This window comes from Lycorma delicatula, chromosome 9 (assembly GCF_047948215.1).
Source record: "Lycorma delicatula isolate Av1 chromosome 9, ASM4794821v1, whole genome shotgun sequence".
Lineage (NCBI taxonomy): Eukaryota > Metazoa > Arthropoda > Insecta > Hemiptera > Fulgoridae > Lycorma > Lycorma delicatula.
This window is the reverse complement of record NC_134463.1, coordinates 10,706,713-10,720,499: the sequence shown is the minus strand read 5'-3', so window position 1 is coordinate 10,720,499 and position 13,787 is coordinate 10,706,713.

Here is a 13,787-nt window from a genome sequence, read left to right as displayed (position 1 = left end):
AAGGTCGAACTGAGACTGTACAAAACTACACTTCATTTACATTCATCCTCGTTCATCCTCTGAAGTAATACCTGAACGGTGATTCCCAGAGGCTAAACGGGAAAATAAAAAAATTAGTAAAGATTAATTTACATTCGTAATTAGACAACAGAAGACAACTTTTAGACAACAGATCATAGCGATCACAACAAAGCTTCAACGTTTAGAGAATTTTTTGGGGTAGAAGTGCGATTTTGCAAAAAGTTTTTTGCAAATATTGTTTTAATTTTTAACTAATAACATTTATGCCTTAGAAAAATATGAACTTAATTAGGTGAAAGAAATCACGACATACTGAGGATGACGTTGCTCTACAGTCTTACCCCCTTTATCTTTTAAATTGAAAATTTAATGACATCAATTAGACGTAATCTAACCAAGTTTTGTCAAAATCGGTCCAGTAATTCTGAAGATATAAGGTGATTTAGAGGCCAATACCGAACATACACACGTACAAACGAATATTAACATCCAGAAAATTTCCATTCGGTTTTTTTAGGTTCCTTAGGTGTCAAAATGTTAAGATCCCTTTATAATCGTATACGTCCACATTGGACCGAATACAATACTTTCCCTTCTAAAGCTATAGCTCTGCTATAGCGCTATCTAGACGTCATAGAAAATGATGTTTTTCTTTTACCGCTTAATAACCTCATGATATCACTTAATTGTATTGCTAAAAATGCGCCTATAAAAATACGCCCGACAAAAATTTATTACTTTAAATCGGACAGAGTTCTTAGCGTATCTACTTGAAAAGTGTAAAATATGAAGTTTTTTCCATAAAAGAAACCTTAAATTTTTTTCCGTTCTACGTATGTCAGTATTGCTTGTCTATTTAAACCACGTTTGTGGGTGACGAAATGCTTACAACATCACATTTTAAACTTGCGAGCAAGTACGTGGCATTTCAAGAACGCGTTCTAAATATCTTAGTATTTAGTATCTTAGTAAGTTTGTCGCATCACAAATGCTTTGAAACCGGGCAGGTCGGTTGCAGAACAACCGGTCAAATTGCATCCAGCTAGACAGCGTTTTCCGATGCACAAGTAGAATTCCCGATGCTTTTTAATTTACGGGACTGATCGGTATGGAATCCAAACATGACTTAATGCATTGTTTTTTGTTTTTTTTTTTTTCAGTTATCTTGCGCTTCGGTTGCGACAATGGGCAAACGGCCTATGAATTTCAATGAGTTAAAGAATACAGTCCACCAATAAACAAATAGAATCTTCGTTTACATCGGTTTCAAACATACACGGAATGAACTTTTATACTCATAAAAGAACCTAGAAGCACGTGTCAAAAAGAAATCAAAATTTATTTTTTCATCAAAATTATACAAACACTTCTTACTAAATGGGATAAATAAAATAAGGCGATTGCCGTCCCCACCGCGAAGATAAATTGTGCCAAATCAATTGTAAGATCCAAAAATCCTTTCCTAATTCAGGAAGGTGAAGAAGACCGCAGACGGAGAGCGACGAATAGGAAGAAAAGCCTAGCACGTCCCCGTATCACCTTCAGAGCCACGGACAATTTAAGGTTTACGGATTGTTACTTATTTACAGCCGATTTTACAGAAAGTCAGGCTAAAGGAGACAAGAAAAAAGAAAAATGAAGATCGACCCGCTATCACGGACTGCAATCCCACTCGACATGAATCCAGCCGAGATGCAGCGATGCAGACAGCCAGAGTGAAGAAATTTTCCTAACTTTGTCTCGCCAATCACCCAAATCTTACAATTATGTCACCGCCAGCACGTGCGAATCCCTCCGGAAAGGGGAGCGCATTGAATCCTCCAAACACTATGGCCCACAAAAGGCGCATTCCGTTACGCCGAAGGCTAGCACAGAAAGGAATTCAGGGGACGGACTGAACAGAAATCACTTCGGGAGAACGTAACTCACAGGCGGCTAGGTCTCCCAAGGTCGGTCTTTTGGTGAACGCGTCTTCCCAAATCAACCGATTTGTAAGTCGAAACTTCCAGCGTTCAGGTCCTAGTAAAGGCAGTTATTTTATACGAATTTGAATACTAGATCGCGGATACCGGTGTTCTTTGGCGGTCGGGATTAATTAATCGCACATCTCAGGAACGGTCGAAGAGGCTGTACAAGACTACACTTCATGTACACTCCTACATATCATCCTCTGTACTAATACCTGAACGGTAATTCCCGGATGCTAAACGGGAAAAAGAAGAGTCTACCAAGGTCAGTCCCGATCAAATAATTTCTAATCGTCTAAAGAATCGGAACGTAGAAAATAATCCCGTCCGTAAATAAAACAAAATAAATATAACCGCCGTTAAATAAATAATTACTCGACCGATAAAAAAATGATACAGCCGCAAGGAACGACCGGGCAGGTTCTACGATTAGTAGGGAGATACGTAAAATTCCCGCTATTTTTGCGTTCCGTTGCATTTCAAAAAAGAAATTGATAAGATAAGGAAACAAACTATTTAAAGAAAGAATACTTTTTCTTATTTAATTTCTCTTTGTCCACATCTTATAAATATAAGGACCGGTGTAAAACGCTAATAAATATAATTCGAATGATTTAAATAAAAAATTAAAATCATGACTGATGTAAGTTAATAATAACTACGACGTAATGAATATGAAATTGTATTTAGTAAGAAAAATTATGTTTAAAACTTTCACCGTTAAAGTACTAAATTTAGAACCGACGTAAAGATCAGACTAAACAACTCTGAAGAAAAAAAGAATTATTATTATTATTAATAAAAAAAGAAGTACAGTAACAGAAATAAATTTAAAAAAAAGAATAAAAAAACAAATAATAATCATAACGTAACAAAATGGAAGGAAGGAAAACACACGAAAAGGAAGGACACAAATATTTACGTTAGATATTATTACTTCATTGCTATTATTATTAGTCTTTCTTTTTTTTAATTTTAACGGGAAAAAAATATTACATAACTAAATATAAATAAACAGTAGCCATAAAAGCAGCTTCTGTTATACTCAACACAATGTAACAATAAAAACAAATAGAAGAACAACAATTGTTAGTGTATTACATGTCAAGTTATTAATAAAACTTTCACATAACTTACGTTAATATACACATTTATTAAATTACAACATTACATCGTTGATTTATAACCGTATATTTTATTATTAACTCATTATTGATTTAATAAATAAACGAGGTAATTGATACACGATAAACCCTTCCCTTCCCTTAATTGTTTAAAATCCTTTAAACGAAGGAACACAAAAAAAAAATAAGTTAACAAACGTTCCTGATCATTACCCAAAAATAAATGTATAAAATAGTTATTGCATGAACAACCTTATTCATTTAATTACAAACTTATTTTTAATCAAAAAAGAAATTTTTTTTAAATATCCACAATGATTAATTAAATGAAAATGTATTTTAAAAATATAATTATTTAAAAATAATTATTACTCAAATTTTTTCCGTACCCAAAAACAATTTTTTTTTATAATTAGACAAAAAATTGTCAAATAATAAAAAATTAATAAACAATTATTTGCATTTTTTTTGTCTTCAGTCATTTGACTGGTTTGGTGCAGCTCCCCAAGATTCCCTATCTAGTCCCAGTCGTTTCATTTCGGTATACTCCCTATCAATTTGTTTTACGTATTCTAAACGTTGCCTGGCTGCACAATTTTTCCCTTCTACTTGTCCCTCCAATATAAAAAAGAATATTCCAGGATGCCTTAATATGTAGCCTATAAGTCTGTCTTCTTTTAACTATATTTTTCCAAAAGTTTCTTTCTTCATTGATTTGCCGCAATACCTCTTCATTTGTCGCTTTATCCATCCGTTTGATTTTTAACATTCTCTTATAGCACCGCATTTCAAAAGCTTCTAATCTTTTCTTCTCAGGTTCTCCGATCGTCCAAGTTTCACTTTCATATAAAGCTACGCTTCAAAAATCTTTTCCTGACGTTTAAATAAATTTTTGATGTAAACAAATTATATTTCTGAACGAAGGCTCGTTTCGCCTGTGCTATTCGGCATTCTATATCGCTGCTGCTTCGTCCGTCTTTAGTAACTCTATTTCCCAAATAACAAAATTCTTCTACCTCCGTAATCTTTTCTCTTCCTATTCTTATATTCAGTGGTTCATCTACATTATTTCTACTACATTTCATTACTTTCGTTTTGTTCTTGTTTATTTTCACGGGTAGTTCTTGCGTCCATGCCGTTCATTGCTTTTTCTAAATTTTTTTACTCTCGGATAGAATTACTATCTTCAGCAAATCGTAGCATCTTTATCTTTTCACCTTCTGTACTGTTACTCCGGATCTGAATTGTTCTTTAACATCATTAACTGCTAGTTCTATGTAAAGATTAAAAAGTAACAGGGATACAAAACATCCTTGTCGGACTCCCTTTTTTATTACGGCTTGTTTCTTATGTTCCGCAATTATTACTGTTGCTGTTTGGTTCCTGTAAATGTTAGCGATTGTTATTCTATTTCTGTACTTGAACCCTAATTATTTGCATATGTGAATGTAATAGGAAAAATAATTCCACTAAATATTTACTCCTAATTATACATTCTGAATTAAGTTGGAAGCCCCCCTCACATATTGAAATTAAGGAAAGAATTATTATTATAATACTCGTATAAATTTTACAAGTTACTACATTATTGTAGTAATTACTACATTATTGAAACGGTTGGTTTGTATATATGCACTTATTAAATCTAGACTTGAATATGGAATGTTGGCGGGCACTTATAAATTTCACTTAACAAGTGCGGAAATAACACAAAAAAGAATAATTAATATGATGGATTTAAAAAACAGTTTCAACACGCCCCTTGAGCCTTTCAAAAAACTGAATATTTTACCCGTAAAGAAACTATACGTATGCAAAGTATTAAGAGTATTTTTCAGTAGTCGTAAAGATCATAAGATTAATAACGTGTACAATACAACAAGTATGTATGCAGAAAATATACAAATTCCGGCCGTATTTAAATAACGGTTTCGAAAATCACTTTTTTATTTAGGACCTAAAATTTATAACATATTAGACAATAATATAAAGCGTATAACTTTTGAAAATATCTTCATAAAAGAGGTGAAGAAACGGGTTACCAGTATTCAGGACACTAACCCACCGGTTTGGTCTAGTAGTGAATTCGTTATCGCAAATCAACTGACTACGAAATTGAGAGTTCTAAGGTTCAAATCCTAGTAAAGGCAGTTACTTTTATATGGATTTGAATACTATATGTCGGATACCGATGTTCTTTGGCGATTGAGTTTCAATAACCGTACATCTCAGGAACGGTCGACCTGAGACTGTACAAGACTACACTTCATTTACATTCATACATATCATCCTCTGAAGTAATACCTTACGCGGTTCCGGGAGTTAAACAGAAAAAGAGAGTATTCAGGACATTAGTGTTTTGTTTTTAAATCTATATAAATAAAAATGTAATTGTTCGTTTGTTCAAAATCTTACCTCCGAAAGTTCTTCACAGATTACTTTGAAATTATGACACAGCATTGCATTCGAATACGCGCGTATTTTTATATACCTCCTATTTATATAACTAAGATGTCACCCTTGTGACAGGTAGAAACATGTTGTTTTTTTTTAAACAGCGTTATCTGTTGAACGTAAAAGCAACACACGCTATACTAAATATTTGACGATTCCATTTCAGTGCGTCCGCTATAGACTAAAAAACTGCTGGACTGATTTACGCGCGGGGAAAAGGGAAAAATCGAAAAAGGTAAAAGGTCAGAAGAAAAAAGGGAAGGTAAAAATTGAAAAAAATAAAAAAGGGGAAAAGGAAATAGAAAGGGGAAAGGAGAAAAAAGAAAAGGGAAAGGTAAATAAGGGAAAAAGAAATGAAGGAACAAAAGGGAAAGGGAGAGGAAAAGGGGAAAACGGTGGAAAGGGAATGTGTTAAAATGAAAATCGGGGGAACCGCGAAAGGGGGAAGAGAGACAGGGTAAAAGGGAAAGGTTAAATTTTGTGAAGTTCCGTAATGTTCATTTTGTTAATGTTTTATCAAACTTTCAACTGTGTTCATTTAATATATATGTATACTCAAATGCAGCAATAGCAAAGCATTGCCGGGTCTGCTAGTTAGAATGAATAAAATTGTCATAAAACGAACAAATTTAAAAATAGTGTCCAATACTAAATATAAATTTGAATAAATTTATATTATAGGAATAAATTTGAATTTGAAAATTCATTTATTAAAAATATATATTCTTCCTGAAATTATTTTCATTATAATAATGCACGATTTGGAAACACATAAATAAATAAAACAGTTTGAATCTCAAAACGGCAGAAGTAAATCACATAAAAAAACTCGCAGAGAAAGAAGCGGCTAAAAATTTCCTTTAAAAAGACAGATGAAAGATGAAAGTTTAAAACTGGTGATCTAAACTGTTCTGGAACCGCAGCGTGAATCCCGTCGATTACAGCAATTTGATCCGTACCGATTTCATAGGAAAACACTCAAGGCACCCGTTTATGATCGCTGTATTCCACGGAGCCTAGCGTAAATCCCATCCTCCGTTGCTAGAAAAATGGACTTCAATGTCTATTATTTGCCAATTCTCTAATAAGGTTTTAATACTGTTCCCGGAAGCACGACATAATTTTTAAGACAATGTATTTATAGATAAATATCCTGATTTTCGTTTAAAACAACTTATCTTTAATAACATCTAAAAATTATTAAAGGATTATCTTTAATAATATGTAAAATGTCCCGTTTCTCTTTTGGGACTTGTATAGACCAGTCGCATGTATGAGAAGTTAAGATAATGAAATTACTGTAAAAAAACTGCTCTTTATTTAATTAGTTATATTAAAATTAACAGTTATTTTAAGGAATAAGGCAGAATAATGAAGAATCAGAGAAATTGTCTTTTAGCTTCAACCGCCGTACGTCTGGAATATGTTACATCATATTGTAGTAAAAAAAATCAATAAAATTTCCTTAAAAGTAAAATTAGTTTCTTTGTTTAGATGTGGGTTACCGTTGAGAAAGTACAATGTAATACAACTCCATAATTAAACACAAATTTGTGGGTTAAGCTGTGTAACCACAATGGCATACGTGTGAAGGTTGCATAAACATTCAGTACAATGTACACATAGCACATATAAATAAATTATGCAAGTTTTATAAACGTTTCACGTTCACTTATTAATTCTTAATAGAACTGATAAAAAAAAAAACAACATAATTTTGTATTCGATGATATAAGTAACAGAAAATATTAATAAGCATGAACTATTATATAATGGAATCTTTATTTGAGGAAGCCATAAATAAAATGTTTCACCAAATATAACTTTACAAAAATAAAAAACCCTCAAGAATTTAATATTTTTTAACAGAAATATTTGTTCTTATATTATTGTCACCGATCCTTTTTAACAAATACGGAGACTAACTGATTGAGGAAGCTTTGGAAGTCTTAAAGGATGGTGATTATGCGAGAATAGGAGGAGAAAAAAAATTACGTATCCGGCTACGACCGAAGAGAAACTGCAACAAATAATACATAGAATAAGCAACGTAAGAGAAAAGTAGGGAATGAGAATAAACTTAATAAATCCAAAGTAATAAGAATATCGAGAAAATACGGTGCACAAATATTGCTATGCAAGAGAAAAAATGAGAAAAGACTGGAAGCTTTAAATAGGTTGGAAGCACAATAGATTTTGATGGAGATTGCACCGAGTAAATTAGAAGCAGAATTTCGAATGATAAAATGGCTTTTCAGCAAGGTTAGGCATCTGCTTACAACAAAAAGTATAACTATTGATCTAAGAAAGAGATCTGTATGATGTTTTGTTTGCAATATGGTACTATATGGTGCAGAAACACGGGCAATAAAGAAAAGAGAAACTAAATATCGGGTAATTTTGAAATGCGGTGAAGAAGGAAACTGCTAGGTATCAACTGGCGAGAGAGAGAGAGAGTAACTAATGATCAGGTCTTGACAAATATAAATGAGAGCAGGACTACGATCAAGACAATACAAAAAAGGAAACCCACCGAGTGGGTCTAGAAGTGAACTCGTCATCGCATTTCGAAAATTTCAAATCCTAATAAAGTCAGTTACTTTTATACGGATTTGAATGCTAGATCGTGGATACCGATATTCTTTGGCGGTTGGGTTTCGATTAACCAGACATCTCAGGATCGGTCAACTAGAGGTTGTACAAGACTACACGTCATTTACGTTCATACATTTCATCCTCTTAAGTAATACCTTACGATGCTACCGGAGGCTAGACAGAAAAAGAAAATCTGATCGGATAGGCCACATCCTAAGACGTTACTGTATTTAAAAAGTAATAATTTAGGAAAAAAACTGCTGTGGAGAGGGGAAAGGTTGCGCAAAGAGTGCAAGCATTCGGTCAACAGTAAGGACTGTGGCTGTTACTTACGTGCGGTAGAATTATATTTCAATTCATTGGATAGTTAGTATCCTTCTTTTGGGCATTGTGTTTGCACACAGAGTTAGGAGAGTTGTTGCTGAGTCTCGGTGTTGTTTTTCAACACCGCTGACTGTTAGTCGGGCGATCTGTCAGGTCGTTTGGTTGTTCTTTAAACAATCAACCACCTCATTTCTGATGCGGAAGGCTCTATGTTTTTTTTACTGCGAAGCCAAATCGGTTCTTTGGCAGTTTTTATTTCTCGACCGCGGGTTTCTGGTGGTGCTGGCTCTGCTTGCAGAGTCGATTCCGCATTGGACACGGGCGGATCTGGCGGTAGATTTTTCAGTCCCAGTCTTGTCTGGGTAGCGGCATTTTCTTGATGGTGTGGGCCTGGCAGAGTTTAGGTATCCTAGCAGCTTACGCCGCTGTACAATTACCGACTAGCCTGCGGCTTCTCGTACCTGTGTCGGCGTTTGCGGGGCCTTGTCCCGTAGGACTCTCGGGCGGCGGGCACCGCCCAGGCGGTTTAACCGGCCAGAGGTAGGCTAGTCAGAGGTAGGGTTAGATTAGTTTCAATGGAGGTTGTGTTCGGGGAGTTCGCTCCCCGTGCACGATTTACTAACATTAGCACGGCGATTTGTGTGATCGGAGTGCACAGCTAATGGGGGTGACGGGTGAAATCGGTTGCGATCGACCAGGGTGTTTTCCGAGCGGCCCTCTAAAATGGAGCTGTAGCGGAAGATTAGAGGTTATACTCGGCTCCCGACGGACCAAACTTGAGGACCTCAGGGACTAGGTTTATTGTTTTTGGCTGTGCTCCGATCGCTTAAATTCTTACGATCCGTTTGCGGTGACCGAATCTGCCGATAGATATGCTGTCGTGGCATTCTTGATGCATCTACGCACTAGGGGCGTAGTATAGTTTAGGTTGATTGCGGTAGGCGCGGGGTCTTCTTCACCGCGAGTTAGGCTTTTGCTTAGTTCCTGAGGTCAACGCGGTAGCGTTAGGTGTCAGCCGTCTTCTTCGGAAGGCAGAACTCATTACTATCTCGTGGCGAATTACCGACGTAGATGTCCCTCGGGGTATCTGCATCGGTGGAATCTCACCGTGGCCGGGCTGAACACTGTGGAATGCAATTCAGTTTCAGGGCAAGAAGATGTCCTCCGTTAAAGCCATTACCGGCAAGGAACGGAGGGGGTGGTGTAGCGACCTGACACGCTACGAGGCGGGATTTTCTCCCCTAGAGGGGGGGGGAATTGAGATGTAGAGAGGGGAAGAGGAAGAAGAAAGATAGAAATGTTGCATGTTTTGAAAGAGAGACAAGGTTACTATAATTTAAAAGAAAAAGCTCAGGACAGACCGTGATGGAGATTCCTGTTTCTTGATACCTGTCAATAGACAGTCCCAGTAAAGAACTATTATTGGTAGTAAAATGAAAAATCTTGGATTTTTTCCACCTTTTAAAGATCGATGGAATATTAAATAACTCAATTTTTAAACGTATTATCGATATGAAACATTCAAGTAGGAAATTACTACATAATGAATGGTTTGTATAAAATCAATGTCTTTCATTTTACACCACACCAATTCTTTTTTTAAATTTTTTAAAGATATTTTTTAATAATAATACTAATAATTTTGCAAATCTTTTAGAAAACTTTAATAAAATTTTAATGCTTTTCACGCATCTGCAGAATTTAGTAACAAATTTTACATCCATTCAATGTAACTCAATCCAAACGTTCATAAAAATATAGGCCCCCTATCAACTTTTCCTGTTATGGCTAAAGAAATATTTTACACGTATTTTTACTACTACATGTTTACTAAAATTTTCAGTTTTAAAATTTCGAGAATTATTCCTGTGAAGTTTAACATTTCAGTAATTTTACGTTTTCAAATTCTAAATGATATAGATATAATAATACTCGATTTTGAATAAATTCATATAATTCGAGAATACTAACGGACCTGGCCGTAACAAATTCTCCCGTAAACTCAAAGAGAGAAAAACGTTAGATTAGGCATATAATTGTTTGTAACAATGTCTTTAGGGTAAATAAAGAAACATTCTTAAAAAATATGATATAAATTAAAGATAAATATTTTTTTTTTAAAATCATATTTATTTTACATCTGCAAACTAATTTTTACTTCCTTGTATGAAGTAAAGGAAGTATTGCGATCGCGAAAAATTTCGGTTTTCAGATTTCAACGGAAATATCTATTTTGACATCCCTGAATCCATTTTGACTAGTTTCGGCGTGACGTCTGTACGCATAACTCAAAAACGATTAGCCGAAGGACGTTGAAAGTTTGGATTTAGGACTGTCGTAACATCTACTTATGCACCTTTTTTTTTTACTGCAATCGACCGGACCAAAAGCGTCCAATAAAGCCCGATATTAAAACATTTGGATGTTGGACTTTTTCTTAACTGCAGTTTTAAGCCCTCATCGAGAGCTTTTCAATGATATATCATAAGCGTTACTTATTTTCATCGGTTCCAGAGTTATAGCTAAGTAAAATGTTAACTAATGAAATATTTGGATCTTACAAGAGGAAGGCACATCGGTTCAAATCCGACCTCATCTCCTTGATTTAAATTTTTTTTTAAATTTAAATATAATAATTTGTTAATATTTATTAACATAGGATTGTAAAAAAAAGTTACAATAAATAATAATTAAATAACAATAAAAATTTAAAAAAAAATGAAAAATTATCAGAAGTTATTAATGAAATAATATTTTATGCACTTTTTGTTTTAAATATATATATATATATATATATATATATATGTGTGTGTGTGTGTGTGTGTGTGTGTGTGTGTGTGTGTGTGTGTGTGTGTGTGTAATTTAATAGGCGTACAAGAAAGTCATGTGATATCCACATCAGATTTTTAAAATAATTATACTTTAAAAAATGAAAATATAAATCTGAATTTTCAATTACTCTATTCCTTACGTCTTCTTTTAGTTGCATTGATTTAAAAACATAATTTCACTATTTAAAATTAAATCCCTAACATATCACAACTGTAATTAAATATTTGAGTGTATTTTTTTCCGAGTGATTTTTTCCTCAAGTTAGATCGTATAAAACTATTACTTTTATGAGCCTTTCTTAGAAAAAAATAAAAATAAAAATCAAACCATCGAACTTTAAAGTTTGAACGATTGAAACGTTAAAAAAATTTACAAACTTTTATGAATGTCGCTTTACGAATTTGTTTTTAAGTATTTCGATATGTATTATTCTGATTATATTTGTGTTATTATTGTGATTTAATCGGCTAAAAAATGTTAGCAAGTAAAATTGACAATTCCCTTCAAGACACGGGCGCTTAACGTTTTTCCAACCTCCTAATAAACAAACTACAGTATCAAATTTCATTAAGAATAAATCGATCCTGGTATTTAAAGTATTTGAGATCTATACGGACGCGTGTGCGCGCACACACACAATAAACAGAGAAACTTTCAGAAGATTTTCTATTGGTGAACATAATGAAAAAGGTTCATATAAAGAAAGGTCTAAAAAAACTCTTTGTTTTCGAGTTACGGCTAGCAAAAGATTTCGCCAGTAATTCAGCTCTTTTATTAAAAAAAAAAAGCCCTTCTGTGATTTTTGGGACCCAAATTATGGAGTAAAGTTGGTGGTTTCTTATGTAATTTGAGTTGAGAACCAGGATAAAACAGGTCCCAGAACTGTAACTCCAGTCATTTTTAAGATATCCGACGTAAGACGCAAAATTCGGTGACGAAAAACAAGCTTTTCTTTGGTTTGTGGAACGATAGCTTTAATAAATCTATAATAAAAATGAATATTTGTCTTTCTGTATGTCTCTTATGCCTTTCTAAACCGTTCGTCCGATAGCGATGAAACTTTGGGGAACGGTTGAACGCATGCCGGGGAAGGTTTCTGAATTAGTTTGGACCCGCTAGGTGGCGCTGGCGTCGAGATATTTCGAAAAATTGTATTTACGGTCCGATTTGCCTCGTATTCAGAATACGTGTTACTTATACGGAAAGAATTATCTCTGGAAAAAATGAACCCGCTAGATGGCGTTGGGGTTGAGATATTTAGAAAAATTATATTTACGGACCGATTTGGTTCGTATTCAGAATATGAATATTAGTTACGTGAAATTAAATATTTCTGCAAAAACTATACCCGTTAGGTGGGGCCGGTGTCGAGATATTTACGAAACAAACAAACAAACAAATATACAAACAGTCATTATATATTATATATATATATATATATATATATATATATATATATATATATATATATATATATATATAAAAGCATGTTCGTATGTGTGTCCGCTAAAGACCAAAAAACTAATGGACCGTTTTACGCGCGAGCAAAAGGGAAAAATGGAAAACGGGGAAAAGGTGGAAAGAGAAAAGGGGAAAACGGAAACTGGGAGAGGGCGATGGAGAAGGGTGAAAGGAAGAAGTGGGAAAGGGAAATGGAAAGGAGGGTAAGTGAAAGGTAAAATTTGCGAAGTTCAGTTTTTAATTTTTTTTATCAAATTCTAAATTGTGTTCATTTATACTCTCTCTCTCCCACTCTTCGGCAATAGCGAAGCATTGCCGGGTCTGCTGGTTACCGATAAATGCGGATGATTTAAACTAAACTTTTAGAGAATTTAATTCTGAGAATATTAATGAAAATACAGCCGATAAAAAGTTTTAAAATTCGGTCTTTTATTGAAGACGATGTTTAACTGCGCCAAAAATACCGGATGACAATATATCGTCACCGAGGTATTTCTGGTTTAAAACTGATTATTTTTATATTTTTGTGAAAATAGTTCATGTTTTTTGTATTCCAAATTATTCTAAATATAAGTAATTGTTACAAAATATTTTACTACTCTTAAAAAGTGCTGTAAAAACATAAATATGTACACTGTGTGGAGCCGACGTCTGGTACCACCTGTTGTTTTGTTTATTACATAGTTTGCTGCTAGTAGCCCGTTCTGTGTCGACCTCTTTGTTTACTAACGTTGCCGGTACACGTTTCATTATTTTAACGCCTGTGCTCCTGTGCTATTTCGATGTGCATAGTAATTTTTATTTGTATCTTTTTTTTTGTATAATTTTAGTGTTTTATGTTTATAATTTTACTGAACTACGACCGAAAATATAGCCGACAGATTGAGTGAAATCGACCGACGGTTTGATGTTATTTTTAGGAACAATGATAATGGATTATTGGCCTCAAAAATTTCAAATCGTTTTGATGATACCGACACGGACCCCACGCGTATTCTGAAAACGATTC